At 43.1% G+C, this 25305-nt stretch overlaps 1 pseudogene; it reads left to right on the top strand.

The window, feature by feature from the left end:
- LOC136309686 (small nucleolar RNA U3) lies at window positions 1-109 on the top strand (annotated as a pseudogene).
- Window positions 110-25305: the final 25196 nt, after the last annotated feature.

Raw genomic sequence — 25305 nt, 5'->3', positions numbered from 1 at the left:
AAGACTATACTTTCAGGGATCATTTCTATAGTTTGTTTTTTTGTCGTTGTTTTTTACAGAGACAGAGAGAGAGTCAGAGAGAAGGATAGACAGGGACAGACAGATAGGAATGGAGAGATGAGAAGCATCAACTATTAGTTTTTTATTGTGCATTGCGACACCTTAGTTGTTCATTGATTGCTTTCTCATATGTGCCTTGACTCAGGGGCCTTCAGCAGACCGAATTAGGGCCCCCTTTAATCTTTCTTTCAGAAACTGGGAACATTTATCTGGGGCTGGAATGAATCAGGGCAACTGGCTCTGCCCACCAGAACCTGGTAGAAGACAGAAAGAAAGTTGCCGAGGAATGTGAGTCTCAACTCTTTCTTTTTTCCCCATTGATTTGAGAGAGACAGAAGAAGGAGGGAGAGAGAGATAGGAGAAAGAGAGAGATAGAGACACATCGTCTCATTGTTCCACTTATTAGTTTCATTTAGTTGTGTACTCATTTACCCATTTTTTTTTGGTTGCTTCTCATATGTGCTCTAACTGGGGATCAAACCCGTGACCTCAGTGCGCCAGGAAGATGCTCTATCTACTGAGCCATTTGGCCAGGGCTGAGTCTCACCTTTTTAAAAATAAATTAATTTCAGAGAGAAAGAGATAGAGATGTGCCCTGACCAAGGATTGAACCTGCAACTTTGCTCTTTCAGGATGATGCTCTAACTGACTGAGCTAACTGGCCTGGGCTGAGTCTCAACTCTTGACTTCCACACATTTCTATTCTTCCGGACTCCTGACCATATGCTGAACTGAGAGCTTACAGTGCTCAAAAGGGATGTGTGACATCCTTGAGATACCAGGACGCTGAGCACCTTACGGGAGTGGGGAAATAACAAAGCTGGTACTCACACACCTGTCCACTCCAGCTCTTTCTGAGGACATAGGGGTTGAAGGTTTCAGATTTGGAGCTAAATAATATTGTGCTTTATAGGGCTATTGTATTAGAATAATTGTGTCAATGCTTAGTAAGTGTTAGCCATCAGTACCATCATCCCTCTCATTGCTTCTCTGAAGCCACTGGACTGAATGAAGATGGTTCTGAAGGGAAGGGAAGAGCTGGGGATGTAGCCCCTGACCCCTTCATAGCCATGCAGCCCTTCCCAGCTTTACTGGACCTCCCCCTGGGCTCAGACATAGTCAAGGCCAGCTGTGGATCCCAGAACACAGCAGTGGTCATGAGTGAGTGGGTCTGGGGGGGCCAGTTCAGGAAGTCAGTACACCCTGCTCTATAGCTGGTGGCTACAGAAAAGGGTGTGGTCCCTAAATCACTACTAATGAAGGCATTCTGGACAGGTGCTGAGAAGCTGCCTCTCAGCAAGTAGAGTCCCAACCTCCCTGGGAGCGCAGCAGTGCCAGTCAGGCCCCAGTGGTTCTTCCTGGGGGCAAGCTAGTGTTGTCCAGCCCCTGTGCACAGGCACAGACATGTCCCCAGCCAGCTCTTCAGCTGAGAGCAGGGCCTGCCCAGTCCAGCTGTTAAGACTCCTAAGCTCAGTAGCTGTCAGATGCACCTGACATATAGGAAGGTGAAGTTTTTTTTATCTGGATCCTTTACCACCCCAAATAAAAAAAGACAGAGAGACTGTGTTGTGTTCTGCCAAGCAAATCTCATGTTTGAATCTTCCAACTTTGTTCTTTCTTAAGACTGTTTTGGCTGTTGGAATCCCTTGCAACTCTATGTCAATTTGAAGATATGCTTTTACATTTCTGGGAGAAAAAAGTGCTTGGGTTTTGATGCCATTGTAAATAAAATTTTAAAATTTTATTTTATAATCATTTATTGCTAACATACAGAAATGTAATAGATTTTTATATTGATTTTATATCCTATAATTTTGCTGAATTTATTAGCCCAAATTGATTTTTTTTTGTAGATTCTTTAGAATTTTCTATATATAAGATCATGTTATCTGTGAGTAAAGATAGTTTTACCTCTTTCTAATGTGGATATATTTTGTTTACTTTTATTGCATAATTACTCTGGTTAGAACTTCAGAGTAATGTTGAATAGAAATAAAAAAGTGAATATCCTTGCCTTTTTCTTGATCTTAGGGGAAAAGCTTTCAGTCTTTAATCATTGACATAATTTTATTTTTATTTTTAGTGAGATAGAGAGACAGACAGAAAAGGAGAAATGTGAGAAGCATCAACTCATACTTTTGTCACTTTAGTTGTTCATTGATTGCTTCTCATACATGCCTAGATCGGGTGGGGAAGGGGCTCCAGCTGAGCCAGTAACCCCTTGCTCAAGCCAGCGACCATGGGATCATATTAATGATCCCACGTTCAAGCCATCTGAGCTTGCACTCAAGACTGAGACCTTAGGATTTCTAACCTGGGACCTCAGTGTCACAGGTCAATGGCCTATGGCAGGCATGGCCAACATACGGCCCATGGGCCGGATCCGGCTCGTGTAATGAGTTTATGCGGCCTGCGATTAAATTTTTAATATTCTCCACACGACACACTGTGGAAATGAAATAAGTGGTACTTTTAAATCATTATACATAAACTACAATATCTTCAATAATCTTCAGCTCAACTTTTATTTGTGAACAAACTTTTTCTTTAATGAATCTAAATAAAAATACAAGATCAAGAGATTTACATTTGGAGATTGTGTTAAGAATAGCTACTATATTGGCCCTGGCCGGTTGGCTCAGTGGTAGAGCGTCGGCCTGGTATGCAGGAGTCCCGGGTTCGATTCCTGGCCAGGGCACACAGGAGAAGTGCCCATCTGCTTCTCCACTCCTCCCCCTCTCCTTCCTCTCTGTCTCTCTCTTCCCCTCCCGCAGCCGAGGCTCCATTGGAGCAAGTTTGCCTGAGCGCTGAGGATGGCTCTGTGGCCTCTGCCTCAAGCGCTAGAATGGCTCTGATTGCAGCAGAGCAAATGCCCCAGATGGGCGGAGCATCGCCCCCTGGTGGGCATGCCGAGTGGATCCTGGTTGGGCTCATGTGGGAGTCTGTCTGACTGCCTCCCCGTTTCCAGCTTCAAAAAAATTAAAAAAAAAAAAAAGAATAACTACTACAAGTATACAGCGAGATATTAAAAAATAATAGGTGATGCAAAGCACCTCAACACATCACATAGTTTCTTTGTTAATTTATTGTACTAAGTTACTTACTTTTATTCATAAACAAATTATATAATAAAATTTTGTTTACTTAAATGAATCATTTTTGTATTTAACATTTTTAAATTTTAATATTTTGTCCAGCCCGTGAAAAAATGTTTTCTTTTTAATCTGGCCTGGGGGCAAAAACTGTTGGCCACACCTGCCCTAGACTTTTTAAAATGACTAACTGAAAACCAAGTGTTCTCAGCTACTCTAATGTTAGCCTGGGACAAGTTCCTCCAGGGGAACTTTCAAGACCATACCTATCAGGAATTGTAGCTATATCATGAAACTGAGAAAACCCAGAAATGAAAACACCTTTACTCATACTTTTACTTACTATTCCCCTCCTTGCACTTTGATTCAGGGATTCTGGTTTTCAAGCAAATGCCTCCGGGGTTATAGTGGCAGGGGAAAATTTAACTCAGTGTGGGATCTGCCATCCCAATCCTGGGACCCCCTCGAGGTACAAGACTCTCCTACAGGCATATCCTATATCCGTAGCTCTCTAATCCCTCAGATACACTTCCTTGACTCTCTCTCTGTCCCAGTTATTTGGTAGTAAAATCGCCCTTTATGCTTTCACTTAACAACATTAACATTTGAGTCCTCTAATTTCTCCAAAACCTCCCTAAAGTGTAACAAATATAAGGGATGCACCCTGTGCTACAGTGGTGTTCATGCTAGGCCCCTGAGCCATTCACTGCTCTAAAAAACCTCCGAACTGTTTCACTCATTAAGAGAAGATATAGCCTGACCAGGCGCTGGTGCAGTGGACAGAGCATCAACCTGAAATACAGAGGACCCAGGCTCTAAACCAGTGGTTCTCAAACTTTTTGAAGTCGAGGCACTTTTAAAATTCTACAAATAATTGTAGGCACACTATATACAAATTTCTGAGAAATATGTTATAATAATTAAGTTAAATATTAAGAAAATATAAAGTCCAAGCATGCTTTTATGGTAATTAAACAAAAAAATATGAAAAAATTAAATTTATTCTAACATTAAAAAACATTTTTTTATGTTACAGTTTTTGAATTATGCTTTTTTTAGAATTTGTAAAAGAAGAGGGGTTTAAAAATGACAAAAAAGTTTATTTTTTATATCTATAGATACATTCTTAGTAAATTCGGCAGGCCCAGTACGAAGTTTTTTCATTCTTGTGTTTATGAGAAACATGAGCCTGATGTGTCCTAAAGATTTCTTCAATATTTGGGCATATATTTGAAGGGCAAACTCTCATTTCCTCATCAATACATTGAAGAATTCCTCTCTTTTTACTCTTAATTGTGTTGAGTGCAGAAAACCCCCACTATACATATCATCTTAACTTTACACCAAACAAAAGATAGAAGAAACTTCCCTCCAGTCTTTCTGGGGAACATGGAGGGTAGTGTAAACAATCCAGCACCACAGCTTAACAGCCTTTTGTAACCTAATCAGGCAAGTGAGGTGGGGGGTTGGACAGACTGTCAGTATACAGCCAATTCCCCACACCTCTGTCCCCAAAAATCTAAACTCCAAAAACTCTGTTGGTTTTTTAGTCCCCAACAGGCACATATTTCTCTGGAATACCATAGGGCGCACTTGGAAATCTTGCGCCTTGGTGCACAATTTGAAAACCACTGCCTTTGACCCTAGAATGGCTCCGGTTGCAATGGAGCAACACCCCAGATAGGCAGAGCATCACTCCTGGTGGGCTTGCCAGGCAGATCCCAGTCGGGCACATGTGGGAGTCTGTAACTTCAGAAAAACTACAAAAAAAATGTGTGTGGATATATTTTATATATATATGGTCTCCCACTCCCTTTTATTAGGTATAATTATTGTATATATAGCCAAATTATATAATTACCTAAAATATATAACTAATCAATGTATTCATAAATTAGCAAAAATAAAAGCTTGTCACCTACTCAATCAAAACCATAAACGTAAATGGTCCTTTTTATTATTTTCATATTTTTCTCTAATTTTTAATTCTAAGAATTTATTTAGGCATTTATCATTGAGCCTTAAAACCACATTTAGGTTTATTCTTTTTTTTCTGAGAAAATAAAACTACATGATATTTTCTTTCCATAGAATATTTTTCTTCCAACAAGTGTAAAAGACATTTGAATTTTTCCCATATGAACATGTTTCAGTGGTAATATATATTCCCCCTGAGTAACTGGGCATTTGTGACCAAACAATGGAACAATAACTCACTCAGTAGCCATTTAAATTAGCAATATTATGTGACAAGGCTAAGCAGCCAAAAAAAAAAAAAAAGAGAGAGAGAGAGAGAGAGAGAGAAAGAGAGACACACATGCAGAGACAGCCTGTGCTGAGTTTTGGTGATGCTAATTCTTTAACTATGTAATATGGGGCAATTTAATGTGGCTCAATTTCTTTATCTCTATAAACAGTATAAAAATATCAATATTGCAGCATTACTCTGAAAATAAAATAGAAAGATGGTTAGTCTCTAACCCACAGTAAAACTATCAAATATTTCCACAAGATTGATGTATTTTAATACAAGCCCCATATACTCTGTATGTTCAGATAATACACCAAAAAAACCACAATGCGTTTCTCACTTTAAGCCACTAGATGCACACGTGTACATAAATAAACCGGGGAATCTGTACAGGGGAGGAAAGGAAATCTAGCCCAGTACACACTGCAATACCCAAGCTGGGTAGCAAGGTTTGGGGCACAGTTCCATCACAGCGCAGCTGTGAGACTCATGGACAAGTCAGAGAACCTGCCTAAGCATCGTGTCTCTATCTTGAGAGCGTTGTTGTGAGGATTGAACAGTCATCTGCAAGGCATTTAGTGCCTGGCACACAGTTAAATGCTCAGTAAATATTAGCTGTTACTATTGTTAGTATTTTTCTTGCTATTCAAAATTGCCAGGGTCCAGCCCCGGGGGTATCCAGGGGTCCCACAGGAGGAGACGGCGTCGGCGAAAATCGAGTGAGAGAGCCGAATTCTTTTCTTTCTCTTTATTCTCTAGTTAGCATTTACTGCCAGGCATCTCTGCCAAATGCTAGTACAGCTCCTTTTTTATACACACACACCAAGTTACAATTACATGGTATTAATCATTGCTTCTGTTTCACTAGGTTTACATGTTTCCAGATAACAGTTTATTTATATCTATAAACTACAAATCAGGTGGCAATTCACTCAAAGTACAACTAAAAAATAACTTGAATAGTGATAACAACATTGGTAAAAGCTTTTAAAGGATTAGTACTAACTAATAACTCAACTTTACTGTTGTTGTGAGTCAAGGGGCAGAGAGAGATTAACAGACGAAATCATTAAGGATTAGCAAAGGACCACCGCTTGCTCAGGCAAATGGCCTTGAGTTTATGCAGTGTCCTAACTTTTCTCACAAGATAACAAAAGGCTTGCCCATTAAGAAATTGACATAACATTAAGAATAACTTTTACTTAAAGATATATAGAGTGCACTTGCAAGATAGCTTAGTAGCAACATAATTTCAGAAGACATTAATTGCTATTGCTTCTATGGATGTCCCCACATTCCTCTCATTATCTGTCTGAAGAAAAAATCTTGGAAAATACACAAACCTCATGAGAGTGTCTCACTGAGAAAGCCCAGCAACTGCCTTCAGTCATAAAACAAGTCTTTTTAGCAAAACATTCTTTTCTTGCTGACTGCATTCCCATCCCAGGCCACGCAACGGGCCATTCCATTACACCTTACCTAAGATTCTATTGTCTAGTCAAATTTTATTTATTTACTATATTCACACACTAGTTAAGTTCTAACTATATACTTCTTAGAGTGTTCCACCATCTGCAGGTCAGGTAAGCAAGAAGAAAGGAAAGTTTCTTTACTCTATCACATGAAAAGGCTAGGGAGGAAAAATGTTGAATTAAGTGAAGGCCGAAAAGTGCTCTGTGCACAGCCACTGCCTCCTACCCATACACAAGTCACAATCTATTCTTTCTAACATGATTAAGAAGAAATTCTCCTACAAACTTAACCCTTTACGAGGGATATCATAGCCAGCCTCTTATGTTTACGAGCCCAGTTCAAGGGGCTTACAGGCTTTTCTGTGGAACTCACACCCTCTGTCTCATTTCCAAAGAAATTACTATGAATCTACAGGGAAAGCACGGTACTATTATCCCTGTGCCATAAATAATAGCACACACCCAGAAAAGGGGGGATATAAGGCCAGATTAATTCAAAAAGTCAAAGGGGGAAGTATCGTTGTGCCTTTCCTTTGCGGTGACTTTGTCAACCCGCAGCCATTGGTCTTCACTGCGGTGACTCTGTCAACCAGCAGCCGTTGGTCTTCTCTGCTGTGACCTTGTCAGCAGCAGTTGTGGGTCTTCTTCTGCTGTGACCTTGTCAGCCAGCAGCTGTGAGTCTTCTCCTGCTGTGACCTTGTCAGCCAGCAGTTGTTGATCGTCTCCCGACACAAAATCAGAGCCTCTTACCTTGCCTGAAATAAGGGGCTCTCTGGTCTATCTGACAAAATGATGAAGAGGGCAGAGTGTCTTCTGAGAGGCCCAGCCTTGTGTCTGCACTGTCTCCCACCAGGAAAAGGCCCCTGAGCTCCTGTGTCTTGATGTTTTATAACATGTTCATTGCTTTTACTGGGTCAACTTTCCAAAACAGTTTCGTGGTGGCAATGTTCTTGTGTCCTCCCCCACCTCCTCAGACTCTAAACATGTTCAGGCTAGCTCTGCATCTGGAAGAGCTCAGGACTCCACAGCATCTCAGTAAAGGGATGACTGGGGAGAGACAGGATGCAGTCAGTTCTCTAACCTGGAGCAGAACCAGCTGGGGACAGGCAGGCAAGTGCGATCTGAGCATGCAGAAGGGCAGACAGTCTGGCCTGCGCCAGACAGCAGAGGTTGTGACAACATAATCAAAGCCAGACATGGATCTCATGGATGAACATGATGCTCCTGAAGGAGCCCTCCCAGGCACTCAGGAGGGAAGTAGCATGAGGAAGGAGAAAGGCTTTCGTGCAGAAGTTGGCACCAAAGAAGCAGAAGGCAAGAAGGAAATGTGTCATTCCAGAGCACCAGCCTCAGTGGAGACACAGAATCTAAGAACCGCCACCAAGACACCCCCTGGGCACCTCAAATCTATACTCTGAAAGCAAAACTGTCATTCTGACTGGACATCTATTCTTGCTTCCACATTCTTGTTCTCAGAGAAGGCCCCAGGCTCACCAGCCAAAATCTGGGGTTATTCTGGAGCCCTCCCTTGCTTCTGTGGCCAATGTCCCGCAAGCTCAATAACTTCAGAATCACATGAACCGCTGCCCTCTGCCTCAGTCTCTCACCGGTACCTGCAGAATGAAGTCTTTGGCATGGAACCCAGGCCTTCATCGCCTGAGCCCCAACTGTTCTTTCAGTCTCCACTGCTGGGTCCTTCAGAGACACCTAGATGCCCTCTTTGATGAACATAAGGTATTGCTGAATGAATATAGGATAAATAAATGCATCACCACAAACAGGGTGAGGTTTGGAGTTTCCAAAAGGGTAAAGTTTTTACGCAAATATTTTGCTGTCAAAGTCTACCTTTTCATAAAACACTCTGGGGTTTTCTGGTTAGATTGACAGTTTGTTGTGGTTTTAAAGGAACCCTATCGATTGCAAAAGTAGAAATTACATCTTCCTCAGTCCTAATGTAGCACCTCATACAATATTTGCTGAATGGCAAGATCTAAATTTCCAGGCCCCAGGACTTTCAAGTTTGGGTTTTCTCCCAAGGTCGGGTCTGTGACACCGATCCTAACAATCTGTCTCACATATGGCAGAAGCAGAAATGCCTGATATGAATCACTGGGAGAGAACCAAGGCCATATATAAAGCAATATGTGGAAGGAGACAGGACAAGACTACAGTTGACTTGTGGGTAGAATGTGTTGTTAAACCCAAGAGGTGAATTCCAGAATGGATTAAGTCACATGACACATGAAGACATCTGCTGGAGCTCACAAGGCAGGGACAGAAATCAATTCATATGGTTGTTCCACATAGGTCTTTTTATGAACTGAGTTGTGTACCCCCATAATCCATGTATTAAAACCCTAACCCCCAGTGTGATGATATTTAAAGTTAGGACCTTTAACAAGGTAATTAAGGTTTAATAAGGTTATAAGTACAGAGTTATATGTTGCTACAAGGGCAGGTTATATGTCTGCTACAAGTGCCCTTTGAAGAAGAAGAAGAAGAAGAAGAAGAAATATCAGAACATTCTCTCTCCTCTCTCTCTCCCTCTCTCTCTCTTCTTATAGGCATAAGAGGTGGGCCATGTGAGGACACAGAAGGAAGGCATCTGTCTGCAAGCCAGAAAGGGAGCTCTCACCAGGAACTAAATTTGCTGGCACCTTGGTATTGGACTTTATCTTAGTGAGTTTGGACTGTTATAACAAAGTGCCATAGACGGAGTGTCTTATACAACACAGAAATTTATCTCTGGGGGCTAGAAGGCTGAGATCAGTGGGCCACCAGGTTAAATAAAGATTCTCTTCCAGGTTGGTTGCAGCTTGCTTACTTCTTATTGTGTCCTTATGATGGGGCCGGAGCTAGCTAGTTCTCTGGTCTCTTATAAGGACTCTAATCCCACACCTGAGGCCTCCACCATCATGTCCTAATTACCTCCAAAAGGCCCCACCTCCAAATGCCATCGCATTAGGATTTGGATTTAAACATATAAATTTGGAGTGACACAATCATTCAGCCACTGCAGACTTCTTCGACCAGAATTGTAAGAAAGCAATTTCTGCTGTTCCAGCCACTCGGGCTGTGGTGTTTCATTACGGCAGCCTGAGCAGATTAAGACAGGTCTCCTTTGAAGGAGCAGGCCTTACCCTGTGGAAAGCAGCATTCTTGTCTTTCTGTAGAAGACACACAGGGTGGTGGCTGCAGAAGTCCATTCCTGACAAACACACATACATGAAACAATGAAATGAATCGATCACCATGGAGTTCGATGTATAAACCAAGCAAAGCAAAGGGAGACATCCTGAAAGTAAGTCTATGCAAGCCCCCCACTGGCCAAGTCTCTTTCCAGGGAAGAATGATCTAGGGACATCATAGAGTGGGGCATTAAAGCAATTACTCCTGTAGTTCTGGAACTTAAAAACCCCAATATGGCCAGTCACACTGTCCCTAAAGAATTGGCTCTCCAGCGTCTATCTAGGCTCCTTGTTCCTCATTCACAGCAAAACCAGACATCTCTGGATCTCTCGTATGTCTGATAAATGTATAAACTCCTTCTATGTTTTCCTTTTTGCAGAAAAATCTTAACGCAATTATTGCTCATATTCCATGAAGATGCAGTTATGAAAATTGTTTTCTCTAATCAATTTTTTTGACTATCCCCTACCACCATAATCCAATAAAGAATTTGTTTATATGTCTGCTACAAGTTAGTAAACTAGATATCAAAACATTTTTAAAAACTGTTTAGCCATTAAACACACATGTGGGTGTCTGTCCCAACAGGTTCCCTAACAAAGGACAAATATAAAGTGGTCCCCTGGTCAAACCCTGTGTGTTAGAAGGTTGGAACTGTCTCCCCTCCATCTATGAATATTGTACTTCACTTTTTCTTTTTTTTTTTTTTTTTTTTTTTTTCCTGAAGCTGGAAACAGGGAGAGACAGTCAGACAGACTCACGCATGCGCCCGACCGGGATCCACCCGGCACGCCCACCAGGGGGCGACGCTCTGCCCACCAGGGGGCGATGCTCAGCCCATCCTGCGCATCGCCATGTTGCGACCAGAGCCACTCTAGTGCTTGGGGCAGAGGTCACAGAGCCATCCCCAGCGCCCGGGCCATCTTTGCTCCAATGGAGCCTTGGCTGCGGGAGGGGAAGAGAGAGACAGAGAGGAAGGCACGGTGGAGGGGTGGAGAAGCAAATGGGTGCTTCTCCTGTGTGCCCTGGCTGGGAATCGAACCTGGGTCCTCCGCACGCTAGGCCGACGCTCTACTGCCGAGCCAACCGGGCAGGGCTTGTACTTCACTTTTTCACCAACTCTAAAAGCAAGTATATTTCCTATAGAAATGCAATGGAACCAGCATGTTTATTCCTGCATCATTTCAGAAATTTTACATTTTTTAAAAAAGGAGTATTTTAACAATTGATTTACATGTTCCAGATAGTTTTGCACCAAAATAATTAGTGTACTATTACATAAACTTTAAAGAATGCCACCTGGTGCCTTGTGCTTACTGTAGAGGTCTGTTACACTCAAGCACAGTCTGGGGTACACTTACCATACAGTTAAACCACCAAATTAGGGGGTTGGGGATCAGGATAATTTGGGGGAGCTTCATGATGTACAGTAGTGCATCTGTGAGGCCCAGTGTGGTGTGGAGCTTTCTGGCCAGGGCTTAGAATCTGGCCCTCCCTAGCCACTGATGGATCCAGCTGGATGACCTCAGGCAAAGAAGGCTCAGTTTTCAAAGCTACAAAGTTTTTGAATAAGTAATTAAAGTAATCAAATAAATGTTGCATTACCAGTTTGCCATTCACAACAAACTAATTACAGTGGTACCTTGAGATACAAATTTAATTTGTTCTATAACCAAGCTCATAAGTCAGTCAATTCATATATCAAACTGCACACACTGGACCTGTGCTCCAGCGTGCCAACTAGCGGCCACTTCCCAAATCACAACTCATATCTCGGAAATTTGCTCAGATCTCTAACAAAAATACAGACAGAGTTGCAGCTCATATCTTAAAAAATTCATATGTTGGTCTGTTCGTATCTCAAGGAACCACTGTAAAGTTATGCTAAAAATCTTGTTTCTGAACATTTTTCTTCAGGATTTAAAACATAAAAACAGGCCCTGGCCGGCTTGGTGTGCAAGAGTCCTGGGTTCAATTCCCGGCCAGTGCACACAGGAGAAGTGCCCATCTGCTTCTCCACTCCTCCCCCTCTCCTTCCTCTCTGTCTCTCTCTTCCCCTCCTGCAGCCAAGGCTCCATTGGAGCAAAGTTTGCCCGGGCGCTGAGGATGGCTCTGTGGCCTCTGCCTCAGGCGTTAGAATGGCTCTGCTTGCAACAGAGCAATGCCCCAGATGGCAGAGCATTGCTCCCTGGTGGGCATGCCGGGTGGATCCCGGTCAAGCGCATACGGGAGTCTGTCTGACTGCCTCCTCGTTTCTGGCTTCAGAAAAATACAAAAAAAACCACAACTTTTTAAAGAAAAATTTAGCTCTTTATACAGTAATATAAAGTTTAAATAAAACTGGATATATTTGCTCATTAAAACTAAAATCTATACCTTTGAACTACAGTGTATGCTAGCAATCTCAGTGAGATTCTGGACTGTATTTCTCTGCTTGAACCACCAGGGGTCATGATTTGAGCGCTTGGCTCACAGAGCACATTGGCTGTGTTACAGAATGTCAAGTGGGATTTTTCTTGGTGTCCTAGAATTGTGGCAAAGGCCTAGAGCCAAGAACAAAGCCACTAAAGACTCCTTCTTAGTTCAGAGAGCTGACAACATCTGCTTGCAGCTGGAGCTAGTGGTGGGGTCGCAGGCTTACACGGAGTGCCCAGAACCAACCTGACATTCAGGGGCATACCACACCCCACTCAGATTATAGAGGAAGAGGGAAAGAGTCTGCCATGTGGAGGAGAACAGCATCTATAGAGAGAAGCCACACTTTCCCTTTGGGGAGACAGGCAATGCTTACTGTCCCCAACGTCAAGTAAGGAGCCCCAAGAGACTCTCATTATGATGAGGTGTCTGCAAGAATGAGGGAGAGCAGCTCATTCCCTGGCCAGTGTCTGCTTAGCCCCACCTTGCTGATCTGCCCCTAGAAGAGGACAAGGGATGTGAGGTCTGGAATGAGACGGGAACAAGAATGAGGGGCCCATATTCCCCAGATAGTTATGGCAAAGTGCCAGATGGTGTCTGAGCTCATACTGCCTAGGCAATTCTTCACCCAATGTCTGCGAGCCAGGTAGGGAACTCAGCAGGTGGGGCTATGAGCAGCAGTCAGTAGAGGGGCAGAGGGGTGTAGTTACGAAGGCCAAGGCAAGAGCGCTGTGTTGGGAGACCTGCAGCCACAGTGCCTGCAGGAGAGATACCTGGACCCCTGTGGGCCACAGGGAGAACCTCGCAGGCAGCCTGTGTCAGCAAGAGAGCAAGAAGGAGGGAACTACAACCTGCCCAGGGAAGGCCTGACACCTTTGCTCTTTGACTGTTTCTCACTCTCTCCAAAGCACCAGAAGGGCTTGGCTTAGAAGAAACATGGAGGCTTATAAAAGACAGACCACACTCCCCACCCTCTCCCTGCCACACACACCCCAGGAAAATCACAAACAGGAGTGGCCTCCAGGGCAAGTTTAAAATTGAAATTTGGCCCTGGCCAGTTGGCTCAGCGGTAGAGCGTCGGCCTGGCATGCAGGGGACCCGGGTTTGATTCCCGGCCAGGGCACACAGGAGAAGCGCCCATCTGCTTCTCCACCCCTCCCCCTCTCCTTCCTCTCTGTCTCTCTCTTCCCCTCCTGCAGCCAAGGTTCCATTGGAGCAAAGATGACCCAGGCGCTGGAGTGGCTGTGGTTGCGGCAGAGTGACGCCCCGGAGGGGCAGAGCATTGCCCCCTGGTGGGCAGAGCTTCACCCCTGGTAGGCGTGCCGGGTGGATCCTGATCAGGTGCATGCGGGAGTCTGTCTGTCTCTCCCCGTTTCCAGCTTCGGAAAAATACAAAAAAAAAAAAAAATTTGAAATTTAAGAATGAATGAAACGAAGTCAACTAGAAGTAAGATTGTGATAAGGCAAAGTGACTGTCTGCTCTGTTCCCTAAACTGGGACTGCAACTGGGTGAACAAAACCCACAAATATGAATGCACGCACACACACATACACGCACATGAACACACACGGATCAACAGTTCATGGAGCTAGTACAGCAAGCCTTCAATATTATGAGAAAACTTGTAGTCTTTTTTAATAAACAGACATATATGAATTCCACTTTATGAATAAATGATACACACTAATTACAGATTATACTGGCAGTCACAGTGGGTGTGGGGACAGTTGAAGAACAAGCCAGCTCTTATAGGTGTGGGTAAGACTGGGCACATTATTGGAGCCTGCTTCCTCACCTATATATAGAATGTGGAGCTTGGCACTTGGATTAAGTGGTGTCTAGGACTCCTTGCCACTCTCTGATTTTATAGTCTGTTATCTTCATGAAAGCACATTCTTTATTTCTCCGCTCTTTTTAAAAGCATATAAAATTACACTACACTGAAACTTCCCACCCCAGAAGGAAGGCCAAGTAGATTTCCTGTTCCCAGTGTCTTGAGCAGAAGGCAGCCTCTTACTCCAGACAGATAGGTTCACTCCTACTTCCTGCCTCCAACGTGCTAATAGTCTGTTTCCAGAGGCTGTTTCCCTGAGAACTGCTTCAAATTTGGAGCCCCAGAATACTGCTGTGACTTGCCAGTCTTTCATGGCTAGTTAATGAGCTTAGACAACAGACTGGTCCTCCTAAGTGCCTTTTCAGAGCTGAAACTTAATCAAATTCACTCATATATTACAGAGCGGTGAGGACATCACCTCCCCAGAGAGGATCCCTCTGCTATAGTGTCATCCAGGTACCAAGAGATCAAGGGCTGCCATTCATGGCAACTGCCCTCCCTGGGCCATCTCATTCGGTCTCTCCTTGCCTCCCCTCCTTCTCCAACTCTCCCCAGCTCCTTCCAAATATAATAATAACATTCTCTGTAGCAATTTCTAGTGGACAAAATGTTTTTGTCTGAGAGTACATCATCTAAATTCTATCTTGTGATTAGCTACTGACCCATTTTACAAATGAGGGTACTGAGAGGGTATAAAGGGACCTTCCAAAGGCAGAGAGCTTACTGTTACTAACAAGACAGCAAGCCCAAAATGGAGTCCCTTGAGCAAAATGAGATGTAATTTCAGTCTTTTGAATCTTCCAGATGTGGAAGCTTAAACCAGTCAATCAGGAATTGCTTGGTCAGCACTAGTTAGGCAATCTGCCTCAAAGACCCCTGCCATCCCCTAAATAGAAGAAATATCCACTCTGTTTTTTTTCCTTGTTCCTACTACCTTCTGCCTATAAAAGCCTTTTTTTTTTTTTTTTTTTTTTTTTTTATAAAAGCCTTTTATATTGTATAGCTTTTTGGAGCTCCTTGATATCTGCAGGATTGTGTGCTGCCTGATTCTAATAGATTTTTGTTCAAACTCTTCAAATTGTTAATATGCTTCAGTTTCTCTTTTGAAACTAGTAAACAGTAGATATGAGAATGCGTTCTCAGTCTTTGCTCACCTGTCTTTGCCCTTCCCCATTGTTTAAAACTGTGATTTTTTTAAAATAAGAAACTGTGTTTGTTCCTGAAAATAACATTAGTGCACATAAAATGCAAATCATGTTAGTCATGGATGTTTGCTCTTAACACCTACACAATGATAATTTGCCCCCTAATGACAACCTCACTGTTCTTATTCTAATTCACTTACATCCACCAGAAAGGTGGGTGTTTCTGTCTTTTGTTGTTCTGCTCCCATTATAGGAACAGTACCTGACTGTTCCATTGAAGAGGTTCAAGAACTATTAACTGAATGAGTGAACAAGCCAACTAGTATAAAGTGCCAGTATAGACACTTAGAGTTAAAAACATAGCCAAACACATTTCTCCTTGTGAAAATTATTGTTAAGTAAAACAGAACGATTCTAAAAGATTAACTTTAAATCTGATTAAGAATTGTAATTTGGTGATCTGACTTTGGGTGATGGGTATACAACATAATCAACAGTTCAAATGCTATAGAAATGTTTACCTGAAACCTATATACATTTTTGTTTGTTTATTTAAAATTAATTAATTAATTTAATTAATTGTGTTTACATAGATTTTAGGGTCACCCCAAATGCATCCCATCCCCCTGCCCCATATTCACCTCAACATCTCCCTTGCCCCCCTCCCTACAGCGCCCTCCCCTCTTCCCTTCAGTTTTATCCCATCCTGTCACCCCCTTTCCCTCTGTCCTCTTTTCCTCTGGTCCCTTTGATTCCTCCTCTGTCTCAATTTCATTTCTCAGTTCTCATTGTTCCTTGGATTCCTCAAATGAGTGAGGTTATATGATATTTTTCTTTCTCTGCTTGGCTTATACTCTTATTAATCAATGTCACCCGCTTAAATTTAATTTTCTAAATAAAATTAAAATAAATACATAAGTAAATAAACATTTTTTAAAAGGGAATTGTAATTTTGGATGAGGAAGTGTTATCTTTTCTTTCTTTTTCCCCCTCCCCAAGCCATTACTAGCAGTGACGAGACAGTCCTTCCCAGTACTGGTCTGGAGGGGAAATGAGAATCTACTAATTTGTGAATGCTGGAGTGAGTGTGCTTGAGTAAGTGAGTGTGTGTGGGTACACATGTGCACGTGTTATAAAGGGGAGGGAGAGAAACAGGTGATAGACAAATAAAAATGAGAAGAGAGAACGCCTGGAAGCAGCCTTCCACCTCTTTGCCACTTAAAGAAGTTCATATGAAAGCAAATACATTCAGGAAAAAAGAGGTTTGCTCCCACTTCTAGCGGGACAGACTCCAGGATGACAAAGAAGGACCTGGGAAAGCAGAAGTACTAGAAGCCATTTGGTGGATGGTCTTGGTGCTCGCATTGTATAAAATCCCATCTGGACCACTGCCTCACCTGTCTTTCTCTGCGTATCACCTAAGCAATTCTGCTACCATTGTCACATAAATTGATTCAGAGGGCAAAACTTCTCAGAGAATTGCTGGCTGTTTATGAAGCCTAACAAAAAGCCTTTATGCCTGAGAGTTGTTTACAAAATCATTTCATAGCAGAGGGTTCACTGGACTGAAAATAAATGAAACAGACTGGATTTTAAAATCATTTGATAAAAATAAATGGATTTGAATACAACCATGATATTCACCCTGTTTTTTTTTCTCAGTACAATACTACTTGGTACTAGTCCATTTGTTTCCCATTCTTTCCCCCGTGAATCCTACCTCTGGGTTGAAGAACAGTGATATGCAAATGGAGAGAACACGTCGTTCCTGCCACCATCTAAAGAAGGGCATGCTGGTCTGGTGGCTTACTGCACAGTGACTACTGCTTCAGGAATTCAATGCCACCACCTACTCATGGCAGTCAGCAAAGGCCACCTTGGAGAAGTGAGCTGCACTTTGGGAGAATGGGATGAGGTTATCCTTTTTTAGATTACTGAAGTGCACAGTTATTTTAGACCATTGTACAGAAAATCTTGAAGTGACATTCATCACATCCATCATCGTAACATCTAATATTAGCATAGCACTTTCTCAGAAGTGGTAGACTATTGGTCCAAATACCAACCAGGCTTTGTTTGAGTTCAGCCAGTATGCATTTTTAAAACTATTTTTTTATTTATTGCTTTTTAGAGGGAAAGGAAGGGAAAAAGAGCACGAGAGGAAGAGAAAGAGACATCGATTTGTTGTTCCACTTATTTATGCATTCATTAGCTGATTCTTGTATGTGCCCTGACCAGGGATAGAACCCACAACCTTGATGTATCAGGACAATGTTCTAACCAACTGAGCTACCTATTATGCATTTTGATTAAATTAGTTGCCATCATTTAAAATTTGCAATACTTTTACTGTTTTTTTAACAGATTTCCAGTTTCTTTTAAAAAATAATAAGACCTTCCCCCATGTTTTTTCAGAAAACAAAATCTCTGGGATTGAGTGACAGCTGCCCTTTTTCCAGGACACAATATCTCTATTTCACAGTGGTCCCCAGTGCTCTCCTGTTTTACTCAACAAGGTATTTTTGAAAATATTCTTTGAATGCTTCAGAATGACTTCTAAAAAGTCATTTTTGCTGCAGTATAAAATTTGAAATGGAGGAAGGCAAGAATAAAACGGATTCTCTTTCCTATCAAGAAAGCCTTTCTACATTTGAAAGTGAAATCTTGGCCTTTATCACAGGCTTAGTACTTATACCAAAGCTTGAAGCAGTTAAGAAATGAAGGCAAATATTTTCCTGGCATCGTCAAACATCTCTAAATACCACTGACATGCTTTCAACCTATTAAAACCATTATTCTGAAAACTGTGCTGTCAACATGAATACAATTTCCCATGTGAAGAGCACTTAAAATAGATGTGTGTCAGAACCCAGAGCCACAAAAGTTTGACATGTTTTCAAAAAATAAATAAATATCTCAGCTTGTATCTGCACCTAAGTACATACACATTTGCACAGTCTCACACCCTCACATGCATGTTCATGCACTGACGTGCACTTATACTCACACTCATGATCACACACTCATACATACATCCACACACAGACTCATGAAATCACATATACTAACACACAGTTATGTGCAAGTCACATTCTACTGTACGCACAGTCATACCTATGTTCATCCAGTCACTCACACACACTCTTCCTCACAGACACGCTTACCCTGTGAGGGCCAATGTGAAGGGCACTAGGTCACTCTGCAAGACGCTGAGTGGAAGAAATAAAATGATGAACATTTATCTGGGTTCAATTTTTGGACTCTTACTTGTTTATTTTTATATTTCAAGGAGAGAGAGGAGACCAGTCTCTCCTTGAAATATAAAATATAGAATAATTTAATTAAGTGCCTCCTGGGTTTTATGGTAATCACCTACTCTCTGGGACAGTGGTCATACTGCCAGGACCTCCATTGCCTTATAGCATTTGTTAATTCTAATATTAATAAAATGCATGAAAGTGTTCATTCAGTAAATATGCATAGGTACTGAGTAGTGACAGAGCTGGGCCAAGGATCCCTTGCTCAATGGATCTTGCTCTTATCTTGAGGCAGCACATGAGAGTGCTGACTCTGAGCAATGCGCTATTCTAGAAATATAATAGCAATGTTTGCACTCTGTAAGCTTATTTGGTTGCTTAAAGTTTCATTTATTTTTTCAAACAGCATCCTCACAACCCTCCCTAGGAGTTGTACTTGCCACCACCATCACCTGGCAACCCCACCACCACCACCATTACCACCACCACCTCCTTCATGACCACCACCACCACATCACCACCACTGTCACCACCACCACCATCACCACCAGCACATAACCGCCACCACCACCGCCACCACCATCACCACTACCACCGCCACCACCATCACCACTACCACCGCCATCACCACCACCGCCGCCACCACATCACTGCCACCACCACCACCATCACCACCAGCACATAACCTCCAACACCGCCACCACCACTGCCACCACTATCACCACCACCGCCACCATCACCACCACAGCTGGCACCACCACCACCACCATCACCACCACATCACTGCCACCACCACCATCACCACCACCACATCACTGCCACCACCGCCACCACCATACATGCACCTACACCTCTATTAGCTTTCTATTTCTATATGCTTAGCTTTTTTTTTTTTTTGAGGGCTTAGCTCTCAAAGCTTTCCTTCTGAGAGAATGTTTTCAGCAATTGCTACCTACTTTGAATTTGTTTCCTTAAGCCTTCAGCCTTTCTCTCTTCCCCACTGTGAAATTGACTAAAAACAGCATGAAGCTAAAGGATTTTTGTATGGAGACTTAACACACCATTTAAAAAGTCTGAGAGATTTCTTTTTTCTCTTTTAACACTAGGTATCTTTTAGTACATCTTTATTTATTATTATTATTATTCACCAAAAGCTTTTGTTATCCAAAAAGATAATTCAGAACTAGGGACTTTATTCAATCAGTTCTCAAGTAGAGTTCTCTTGGGGAATAACTTACATCCTAAATTCAACATTAAAACCCTTTGTTGCCTGATCGGGTGGTGGCGCAGTGGATAGAGCATTGTACGGGGATGCAGAGGACCCAGGTTTGAGACCCCAAAGTTGCCAGTTTGAGCGCGGGCTCATCTGGTTTGAGCTCACCAGCTTGGACCCAAGGTCACTGGCTCAAACAAGGGGTTACTTGGTCTGCTGAAGACCCACGGTCAAGGCACATATGAGAAAGCAATCAATGAACTGAGGTGTCACAACAAAAAACTGATGATTGATGCTTCTCATCTCTCTCTGTTCCTATCTGTCTGTCCTTATCTGTCCCTCTCTCTGACTCTCTCTCTCTGTCTCTGTAAAAAATAAAATAAAAATAAAATAAAACTCTTTGTTGAATAGAGTAAGTAAAAAAAAGAAAAAGAAAATAATATAGATTATTCTAATTTTCTTTGCTCATTTGGATTTATTCAACCATAGGACATTTTGTTGGTAAGACACTCATATCAGGGAGTTGTGTCTTACTGAATCTCATATTTATCAAGCAGAGCACAGTGCTTGCACACAGCCAGTGCTCAATAAGTATTTGCAAAATAAATGAGTGAGTAATATTGTGCCCTGGCACCAGCTCTTTCCTGCACAAATGGCTGGGTAGAGGCACTCAGTCAGTAGCCTCGCCACATTCTTGGCCCTGGCCAGCTAGAGATAGCAGAAGGTGTCATTAAAAAGGTATCTCCCCCTAAAACTTGCAGCCACTTCAGAGTCATCCTCAAAAGGATGATCTGGACATGAGAATCCTCTAAAAGCTGTGTCTGAAGAAGGCTCCTGGGTTCCCTCTGGAGTTTCAGAGGCCTGGGGTTCTCGGGGCTACCGCTGGGCCCAGACCTGAGCCCCCTGCTACTCTCACAGCTGTCCCCAGGCTGCTGCACAGATGCTCGACAGCATCCTCGCTAACCATGTGCTTTGGTGCCCAAAACTATGTCTCCAGTGAGACAGATTTCCTGGCTGTCAAGCATATTTCATATTTCTCTTGAACAACCTTCTGGGGCATCTTATAGAATCTCCAAACACAAGCCATTGACTTTCCCCTGAGACATGAGCTATCTCTTATGGGCCTCAATATCTGACTCATTGCATGTGTATCCCAGAAGCACCCTATTCTCTGAAAACTGAGCTCCCCATCATTCCCTAAACACCTCCAAGCTTTTATGAGTGCTGTTTGTAGGGGTTAGAATCTCTTTGCACCAATATCTTGTTTGAAAAACTACTCATCTTTCAAGAACCCGCTCCTCTGGTGACCTTTCCCCTCTCCATTAGAGTGGACTAAGATTCCAAAGAACTTTGTTCAAGAGTTCCAATAGCATTGTAATTTATCTGTCAGCTTATCTGTCACCTCCTGACTGCGGCTGCCTCCCGGTAAGTGGTTCTTAAACTGACTGAACATCAGAATCACCCGTGGATCTTTTAAAGCAAACATTTCAAAATCTGCCTCATACCTGAAAATTCAGAATTGGTTTGGGCTGGAACCTCAGACACTGAATTTTTAAAAGCTCCTGAGAGGATTCAGAAGACCAGCCACAAGTGGGAGCTTCATCCTAGACAATAGCTCCTGTTTCATTCAACTTTTCACATCTGTGCCATGGAATCAGCATGTCGTAAAAGACCCATTTTTGCTGGTTGGGTGGGCATGTGGGTGAGTGGACAGACATATCCAGCAGAAGTGAAGGGAAAGTGAGACAGTCTGAACAACCACTCAATCAGAGGAGCCTGAGAGAGAGTCTCACTTTCATTTAGGTTCTAGGAATGGGCTGCAGAGCTGAGACTCATTCCTAGCTCGAAAGAGCCCTGGTTACTCTGAGGAGCAAATTGTCTGCACTTAATTTCTATAGAGTCTGTCTTCTTCTTCTGTGCATGTCTTCCCATCTGCCCCCACCTTCTCAGAGGCTTTTATTTATTTTTTTTCTGAAGTTGGAAACGGGGAGTCAGTCAGACAGACTCCTGCATGCGCCCGACTGGGATCCACCCAGCATGCCCATCAGGGAGTGATGCTCTGCCCATCTGGGGCGTTGCTTTGTTGCAACCAGAGCCATTCTAGCGCCTGAGGCAGAGACCACAGAGCCATCCTCAGCGCCCGGGACAACCCTCCTCCTATGGAGCGTTGACTGTGGGAGGGGAAGAGAGAGACAGAGAGGAAGGAGAGAGGGAGGGGTGGAGAAGCAGATAGGCGCTTCTCCTGTGTGCCATGGCCGGGAATCAAACCCAGAACTCCCACATGCAAGGCCAACGCTCTACCACTGAGCCAACCAGCCAGGGCCTCAGAGGCTTTTATATAGACCTAGCTTCTCCTGTCTTCTCCAAACCCCAGATCACGTGTCTCTGAGCGCAAGGTTCTACAGACCTGAATAACCTGACTGAACACCAGCGTCCTGCTATGTGTCCCATAATTGGGGTCCAGGTGTCCAAAAGGCATATTGAGATCACTGAGTCAACGCTGCAGGGAATGCAACCAAACACGAAAACTAAGTGCGGGAAGGTGAGGAAGACCTTAAGTTGGAACGTGTGTGGCTGGTTTCTGCTGTAGAGGAAAGAGAAGGGACCCTCCGGACCTGTCATCCCTCTGAGGCAGCCTTGCTGTCTCGGGTCCCATGCCAGCTGGCAGCACTTGGAGCCCCTCAGGGGCTCTCTTTAAGAGCCATGTGAATCCACAATTTAAACTCAAGGGCATTTTCAATATAAAAATGAGTAATGCGTGATTTAATTTTATTAAATGTGAAGCTCTGTGCTTCACTAGGAAAAGGTAATTGGGGAGGAGAGGAGAGGCTATACTCTGCAAGCAGTAATCTGCTGCTGCTGGGGAGATGCCCAGGGTGTCGCCTTGCCATACAATTACTCCTGCACATGGAAATAAAACAGCCCCTTTTCTCTCCCCAGTCCTCCAGCCAGCTCACATCCCTGGAAACAAGCTACCCGCCACAGGCTGCCCTGCGACAAACCTCGGCTATCTCAGGCACAGAGCGAGAAGGGAAAGCTCCAGGGCCAAGCAGAGAAGAGTTTAGGACAGCCACCAAAGGGATGCCCCGACAAGCATGAGATGACATCAGGGTAGACTGGGGTCTGGCAGATGGCTTTCCGGAACCTGTCTGTGTTTCCAGGTCTATTTTCACTTGGAGAATTCATGGGTGATTTCTACAAACAAATCTCACCTCCTTGGGAAAACAATGATAAGATTAAAGCAAAAATAGACTCATCTAAACCTATATCATTGAGATTCTTAATGAACAGAGAGTTGTAAAAGTTCCAGCACCTTCCCAATGTTCCCAGATGGTAGGTTTCCCACACTCAGGTTGAGCCAAAAGGAGGAAGCAGGTCTCTTGTAGGTGGAGAGCCAGGCGACTTATCCTGTTCCCTGCCACCTGCAAACCATAAAATTGTCTGGCCAGGGTCATATGGCTCGCTGGTACCTTGGTCTATAAAGATCAGTGTCCCCTGGAAAGATTAGCAGCGTGGGTTATTTTGGACTTCACTGAGTGTTATCACATTTCAAAGTGAAAGATTTAATCGTGCTGTAGCATGTGGCAGTAAGCAAGCGCTCCAGTGGTTTGTATAGATATAAGTGTGAACAGCAACGCAATCTGTCTGCCAGCCCCATCGCCCCTGCTGGGATGCCAGCCATCCAGTCAGCTATTTGGTACCACAGAACCCTGCCACCTTGCTTACAGCTGGTTGGACTGAGTAGATATGCCTGACTGAAAAGCAACCTGGCTCAGGGACTCTGCCAAACAGGCACAACTGTGACCTAATTGAACTATTCAGATCTCATTGCTTGGACAGTGTGAGAGCCTAGCATTTAAAACAAGAATTAAAAGTTGGTAGAGAGAATAGAAAAAATCTTGCTCACTGAGTAGGCAGATAAAGTTCATATCTAATTACCAGAGTGCCAACAAAAATTGTTTTGAAAAGAATTGAATTTTTTTTAATTGTGTAAAGCATTAAAGTAATCATTGGGGGTGGAGGGTGGGGAGGATCTGAACTTCATCTAGACTTACTTATATTTACCTTAGAACTTCCTATGGCATTTACTTTAAAATCTAAGGAGAGAGTAGCCTGCACATTTTCTGATCTAAATGTGAAGCTGACAAAATACACAGAGAATGAGCAGGAAGAAGCAATGGAAGCCAGGGGTAGAAGAGAAATGAGTATCAAACAGCCAGAAGGCAGGAGCAGCACATGCCAAGTCAAGGACTTGCTGAGCCCCCGTGCTGACTAGGCAGCAGAGAGGGAGCTCAGGCCCCTGCTGACGGGACACATCCGACATTCCTGTGGTGCCCAGAGCTGCGGTGGCACCTCAGCATGGCCTATGACTCTCTCATTACCCCAGTGAGCCTTGCTACAAATGTTTATGTCCAAGTCTGAGTTGATCTTTGCTTTTTGAAGCCTAAAAGGGCCCAACTATTGTATTATGTTAGCAAGTAAAAGAAATATATTTAGATATTATTACCAAAGCCAAAGGTAAAGTACTTTAAAGGGAGTGGACAAAATATCATAATTTCTGTGGCTCAATTGAGAGGTTTAATTCAAGAAAAGCTTGAAGTCGAAAGACAACCTTTGCAGAACATGGAATACCTTCAGAAGACAGAGGCCAGGATGAACACACATGAAACCAGGTCTTAAACGCACCGCCGCCAAGAAGCCAGGGATGTGAGCCCTGAAGAGGACACTCAGGAGGTTCATGGTAGGTGGTGGCCTGTGTCACAAGGACTGTAAGCTGCAGGAATTGTGTCATGCGCCCAAGGGAAGAAATAAGAACATGGAGAGTAAAGGCCTTAGTTAAATATTAGGAAAAGCTTTTCAAAAATCTGGACTTTGTCAGAGGATGGCCTACTTTATGAAATAGTGGGTTGTTTGTCTCTGAAAGTATGAAAGGAGAAACATGACAGTGTTTTGGCAGCAATGTTTACAAAGGAATTTAAGGACGATCTCAATTCCAAGAATATTTGAGAGACACCTTCTGTCCATAAGCTTTCCTGTGTCAGAAGCACTGATTCTAGAACCTAAGTGCCCAGGCTTATATCCTGGGTGACCCAAAGTGAATGCCATAGCCTTTCTACACAAATGTTCCGATCTAGAACAGGAGAAAACAGTAGCACCTGTACCACAGAGATGTTGTGAAGATTAAATGAGATCATTCTAATAAGGGGCTAAGAAAAATTTCTGGCACTTAAGAAATAATATATATATATATATTATTACATATAATATGGTTGTTATTAAGAATTTGTCCTCTAAGACTCACTTCAAAGTGCTTTTGGTCAAATTAATTCCTGTGAATGGAATATCCGTTCTTTATTGAAGGAAGCAAATATGAGA

The sequence above is a fragment of the Saccopteryx bilineata genome, chromosome 6, assembly GCF_036850765.1.
Source record: "Saccopteryx bilineata isolate mSacBil1 chromosome 6, mSacBil1_pri_phased_curated, whole genome shotgun sequence".
Taxonomy (NCBI): domain Eukaryota; kingdom Metazoa; phylum Chordata; class Mammalia; order Chiroptera; family Emballonuridae; genus Saccopteryx; species Saccopteryx bilineata.
Note: the sequence above shows the minus strand (reverse complement) of the source record. Positions and strands in the feature narration are given on the sequence as shown.